At 38.6% G+C, this 6,706-nt stretch overlaps 1 pseudogene across 1 annotated transcript; it reads right to left on the bottom strand.

The window, feature by feature from the left end:
- Positions 1-2,056: 2,056 nt before the first annotated feature.
- Positions 2,057-3,980, bottom strand: LOC105529497 (annotated as a pseudogene). The gene has a single exon (XR_001004519.1). The product of XR_001004519.1 is annotated as an AP-2 complex subunit beta pseudogene (transcript).
- Positions 3,981-6,706: the final 2,726 nt, after the last annotated feature.

Here is a 6,706-nt window from a genome sequence, read left to right as displayed (position 1 = left end):
CCATAGCGAGATATCATTTTAAACCTATTAGAATGGCTGTTACTAAAGGGTCAAAACATAATGGTGTTGGCAAGGATGCGGAGAAAAGGGGATGCTTATACACTGTTGATGGGAATGTAAGTTAGTTAATCTTCTATGAAAAACAGTATGGAGGTTTCTCAAAATACTAAAAGTAGAATTACCATGTGATCCAGCAATCCCTCTACTGTATATATATCCAGAGGAACTGAAATTGTGTCAAAGAGGTAAGATAGGGAAACTGCATAGGTGCCCATCAATAAACAAATGGAGTTTTAAAATGTAATATATATACACAATAGAATACTAATCAGTCTTTAAAAAAGAAGGAAATTCTGGCATTTACCACAACATGGATGCACCTGGGGGACATTATGCTAAGGGAAATAAGCCAGACACACAAAGACAAATTGCACATAATCCTATTCATATGGAGAAGCTAAAAGAATTGAACTCATATAAGCAGAGAGTAGAATGGTGGTTACCAGAGGCTGGGCCTGCAGCGTGAAAAATGGCAAGATGTTGGTCAAAGGGTACAAAGTTTCAGTTAGTGAGGAAGATTAAGTTTTAGAACTCGATTGTACAGAATGGTGACTATACGTAATAGTTTATTGTATATTTCAAAATTGCTGACAGAGTAGGTTTTTTGTCATCATCACAGAAAATTAGAAGTATTTGGGTCAGTTACAGTGACTCATGCCTTTAGTCCTAATGCTTTGGGATGACGAGCAATCAATTGAGGATTATTCAATCGTTTGAGGTTAGGAATTTGAGATCCATTTGGTCAGCATAGCTACACCCATTTTATACAAAAACATTCAAAATAAGCCAGGCATGGTGGCATACACCTGTAGTCTTAGTTACTCTGGAGGCTAAAGCAGGAGGATTGCTTTAGCCCAGGAGTTTGAGGTTGTAGTGAGCTATGATCCCACACCTGCACTCTGACTTAGGAAATAGAGCGAGACTCTGTCTCAGGAAAAAAAAAAAAAAAAAGTAAGTATTTGAGGTGATGGATATGTTAATTAGTTTGATCTAGTAATTCCGCAATGTATACATACAACAAAAGATTACATTATATCACATAAATATAAATACAGATGTGATTTGTCAACTAAAACTAAATAGAAATAGATAAAAAGCAGCCAATCCACCTCATCTTCTGAGATTGGAGAAATAAGATGTTTTGGGGGTGTGAGTAGGGACACCTTTGTAGGTGTTTTGCTTTGGAAGATGAGAAAGTTTTTTGTTTTTTTTTTAATGACACTTTTCCTTGCTTTAATATTTGTTGTCTTTTTCTGCTTTTGAAATGAGCTCTCAATTACAAAATACCAAACTATACTCAAAAAAGGGTGTAGAAAAAGCCAGCCGTTGGCACAGCATGGAGAAGCCCATAAATAAGGACAGATAGCAGCAGCAGGTGGCAAGAGGTGGGAGGTGACGGAAGCAGTGGTTACAAATGTTCACAGGAAGCTAAAACTATCCAACAGGTTGTGCCTTAATGTTAGTACAGGTTAGACTAATTACTACCTTGCAGGGTGCCCTCAGCGTGTTTGGGTTCAGATTCTACACAGCAATACAGTTTCTTCCAGTTAAGAGTTCTTGCCTTGCACTGATCACAGCATGATTGGAGGTTACTGGACCAGTCTTGTTAGTTTTTCAAAATGCTGTCGTAGACCTGATAGATGTATTGAGAAACTTCAGGAGCTCTACACTTCAGTGACAGCGTATAACTGGGGTTTCCTGGCTGGATATGTAGCTTGGCCAAAATCCAAATGCCATTAGTGAACTTCAGGGATTGGTACACAATGTCCTGACCTTCCATATTCCTCTTGGCAATAGTCTAAACATGATTGTTTTGCAACTTGCTGGAAAGTGTCAGCATTTAAATGTCATTCCTTAATCTGAAATTGAAGTTCATTTTCATTGCGAATATTCTTCCATGTTGCAAGGAAGACTTGGTGCTCCATTTTGCCATCTTCTACAAACAGCACATTGAGTGGGCTGAGGCAGCTGAAGTAGAATACATCGATATTGTTTTTCATAGCCACCTGTTTAAAAGACTCCCCAGAAGATCACCTTGAGAGGGGATAACCATAGGCTGTTCCAGGTTCGTTGCAGTAGTGGTGCCAACAAGGCTGTCCCCTGCATCAGTGCTCCCATGATGAATTGGCAAGTGTTTATGATGGATTCCATGACTTCCTTCCACAAAAGCATTGGAAGGCTTGTGATACACAGAGGCCAAAGAACCAATGTGGCAGATTAGTTCATCCAACACAGTTGGCTCAATAAATTCCGTCTTCAGAGATCCATGGCTTCTCAGACAAGACTACTTATTTAGCTGTGACAGGGTCAGTTGAGAGAAGATCCCAATAAATATAGCCCTGGTCTTGAAGGTCAGGATTATCAGAATCCTGTGTTGTCAAAGTCAACACCTGCTGGACTAGCTCCTGTGTTTCTGGTGGTTTCTTGAGAAACAGCTTCACTATGGCAGTAAGCAGAGTGAGCTGCACCTGGGTGCTTTCATCTTGAAAACCCTCCAGGAAGCTTTCTAGTAACTCATCTGCATTGTTAATTCTTTCAGCATATTCTCCCACAATCCAAATCATAGCCTCTCGAGCATCTGGCTCATCCAGTGAGTCTAAGTTCTCACATAGAGTGGCAATGATACTTTCACACTTGTTAGAATATTTGCGGAAGATGTCCCTGATGACAACAATCATTTCTTGGACCACATAATTCACTTTGGTCTGGATTAGATCAAGCAATGTGCTTACACAGCACGCTGCAGATTGCTCCATCTTGATGGCACACCGTCCAATGGCCTGCACAGCTTTTTGAACAAAGTCAACATTCACCACTGTGGCATGTTCCTTCAGTTCTGCCAGAATTTGAGTGATGTTGGCTTGTGATGCCAAATGAATCCTGATGTCCAGCTTCTCTAGTTTAACATAGATGGGATCATTGTACTTCACAAAGAAGACTTTGATTTCCTGCTTCAAGATTTCAGGACTTTTCTGGACAATTATGTTGATGTTCCTCAGGGAGACATACTGCACTTCTGACTCCCCGGACAGCAAAATGACAAGTGGAGGGGCTAACTTCTTCAGCAGCATATTGTAGTAGTCAGAATCCTTAGGTAACAATTCTAGAAACTTCATTAGGACTTTTACTGCTGAAAGCACCACTGCTGAGTTGGCATGGGATAGCTGGGGAGTTACCCGCTCACAGATGCTCTGAGCCTCCCGATCATCTTTAGGGTTGTAATTAGACAAGCAGTCCAGGATGAAATCTGGCCCCTTCAGTGCACTCATTCAGGGCTTTCAGCAGCTTATTAATGTTCTGTGTGTTCAGATTGAGTAAGTTGCTGTTTGGTTGAGACTCACTGATTTCAGATAATGCTGCTACAGCATTAGCCACCACCATTAGATTTGAATCTGCTATAAGACCTCATAGAGAATCCAAAAACCCCTGATCTTCCACCATTTGGGCGTTGATATCATGGAGCTTTGCCACGCATACTGCTGCTGTTTTCCGAACATAGGAATCCTCATCCTCCAACCACTTGAGGAGGGGCTCACAGAGATATTCTGTAATTTTGTCTACCCGGATGCACCCCATGGTTTTGACTGCCAAGGCTCTAATCAAAGGACTAGGATCTTCACAGTCCTTTATGAAACTGTTTACAGCCATGATGGCCATGCCTGGCTGACTCTTGGCATAGTTCATCAAATAGAGATACACAAGGTTCTTTAGTTCCAGATTGCCAGTCTGCATACAGTTCATTATGTCTGGAAAGACAGAACTAGCATCCTTCCCCACAGTTGCAACAGCAATCACTTTCTTCGCAGCCTCCTTTCTCTTTTCTTTCTTTTCATTGTTGAGTTCAGCTTTTAGTTCAAATATTTCTCCTTTTTTATTGGTTGTGAAATACTTGGAGTCAGTCATGACTTTGGATCTTTAATGTGCACTGGAGGCAGAGGTGAAGGTGAGGGAGGGGTGGTGGTGGCAGCCAGAGAGCACAGCCCCGGTGGTAGTGTAATGGTTCACATTTGGTTGCCTAGATTTTATTGATGAGGTAAGAACAGAAGTGCTCCAACAGCAATCTGTGTATATACCTATAATTGCACTGGGCACAGCACATTGAAATAATCTATGTAAATATCTCACTCCCTAAACCAGAGGTTTTTGAAGTGTGATTCAAAGACCCTCGGAGTCCCTAAAACAATTTTAGAAAGTTTACAAGATCCTCCCTTTTCAACAATGTACCTGTGTGAGGCTGAAATGTTTTCGTATATGTCAATCAAATAACATATCACAACAGATTGAATGAAGTAGTTATGACAATCCACTTCTTCTATTTATTAAGATAGATATTAAATAAATTTTCAAAAATGTAAAATAATTCTACTCTTCTCATTATCTCTTTTATAAAAATATCACAATTTTTAAGAAAATATATGTTAATAATGTCAATATATAGTGGGCTTATTATTGGCATTTAAAATAAATCAATAAATTAGTATTGTAAAAGTTTCTCTTTTTTTTTTTTTTTTTTTTTGAGACGGAGTCTGGCTCTGTTGTCCAGGCTGGAGTGCAGTGGCCGGATCTCAGCTCACTGCAAGCTCCACCTCCCGGGTTTACGCCATCCTCCTGCCTCAGCCACCCGAGTAGCTGGGACTACAGGCGCCTGCCACCTCGCCCGGCTAGTTTTTTGTATTTTTTTAGTAGAGACGGGGTTTTACCGTGTTAGCCAGGATGGTCTCGATCTCCTGACCTCGTGATTCGCCCGTCTCGGCCTCCCAAAGTGCTGGGATTACAGGCTTGAGCCACCGCGCCCGGCCAAAGTTTCTCAGTTTTAACTTTGAATGTGGCAAATTTCAATAGATACAATGAAGATAAACAAAAATAATTTTGGGATTCTCAATAATTTTTAAGAGTGTAAAGGACTCTTAAGACAGAAAAGTTTGATCACCACTAATCATAGGATTGCTTAGGGTTGGGCCATCACATTTGTCTTTGTATCTTCAGGGCCTAACACATTGACTGACATAGTAAGTGCTAAGCACACATTGAATTGAACAGAACTTAAATACCATGAGAAAGGGATAGAGAGCTTGCATTGAGTTCTGAAGATATGTATTTGATGAGAAGAATGTGAATGGGAGCTGATCAAGGGTGAGGAAAAGGACTGTCAACAGACTTTGAAGACCCTGATGAAGTTGGAGACCATGAATTTATAGATGTACCAGTCTTCAGGATTGTGAGATTTTATTCAACAGTAATAAGCTGTGTACATGTAGGAATAAGGGATGTCACAAAGAAAAAGTCAAAGGTTATGTTTTCTTATTAACCTACTTTTTTTCATAGGCTTAGAACAGAGCAGGGAGTAAATACACATATTATCTAAATATACATAATTCTTGCCTAGAGTGTGCCCTTTATTCAATGTTTATTTCTGAAGTCAGTGTGTATTTTTTCATATTTTTAAATTGATATATCAAAGGTATATATATTCTTGGAGTTTGTGATATTTGGTACCTGTATAAATGTGTAATGATCACTCAGGGTAATTGGGATGCCCATCACCTCAAACATTTATCTTTTCTTTGTGTTGGAACCATTACAATTCTTGTCTTCCAGCTATTTTGAAATATACAATACATTATTGTTAACTATAAGTTTCCGATTGTACTTTTGAGTATCAGAACTTATTCCTTCTGTCTAACTATATTTTTGTACCCATTAACCAACTTCTCTTCGTTTCCACCTCCCCCTTTCTCTTTCCAGCTTCTGGTAATCATCATTCTACTCTCCATCTCCATGAGGTCCCCTTTTAGAGTTCTTAAGAGTGAGAGCGTGCAATATTTGCCTTTCTAGGCCTGACTTATTTTACTGACCTTAATGACCTCCAGTTCCGTCCATGTTGTTGCTGATGACAGGATTTCCTTCTTTCTAAAGGCTGAATAATATTTCATTGTGTATATAACACAATTTGTTAATCTATTCATCCATTTATGGAAACAGGTTGATTCCATGTTTTGGTGATTATAAATAATGCTGCAATAAAAATGGGAGTGCAAATATATTTTTAATACACTGATTTTCTTTCTTTAAGATACATACTCAGTAGCAGAATTGTTTGATCATATAGTAGTTCTGTTTATAGTTTTATGAAGTAAAGTGTGTATTTTTTATGAGAATTCCCCAAATGCCTCTTGCCATTGCCCCATCTCTCTCCTTTTTCCCTATAAACAAATGTAAAGAAAGTTAAACGAAAGAGAGAAAAGTTACTATATTGATTCACTAATCTAGGACATATTGTAACCCTTACTGAATGATGGTCATTTCATTTAGGCGACTGATAAACTTTTGCACTTTTTCAAGATAATGTTCTGAGTTATCCTCACAATTTAAAATTTATTAATAGTTTCTCCAAGTAGAAATGTTTGTTTTAATTTCTAGCTCTCAGTCTTTACCATCTCTGTTGGTAAAATTAATTCAAGCTAAAATTTGGAATATTCTGTTGGATCAGCAAGATTTTTTAAAACTAGAAACAATCGCTTTTATTTTGAAAATTGAATTTTTTTAATGAAGGGTTTAGAGATAAGATTTTTATAGATGGAGACATTGTTTATTATTAACGTATTGAAAAATCCAGTCTGAGTGCTGGAGCCCAATCTTAGCTTTT

The sequence above is a fragment of the Mandrillus leucophaeus genome, unplaced genomic scaffold, assembly GCF_000951045.1.
Source record: "Mandrillus leucophaeus isolate KB7577 unplaced genomic scaffold, Mleu.le_1.0 Scaffold769, whole genome shotgun sequence".
Lineage (NCBI taxonomy): Eukaryota > Metazoa > Chordata > Mammalia > Primates > Cercopithecidae > Mandrillus > Mandrillus leucophaeus.
Note: the sequence above shows the minus strand (reverse complement) of the source record. Positions and strands in the feature narration are given on the sequence as shown.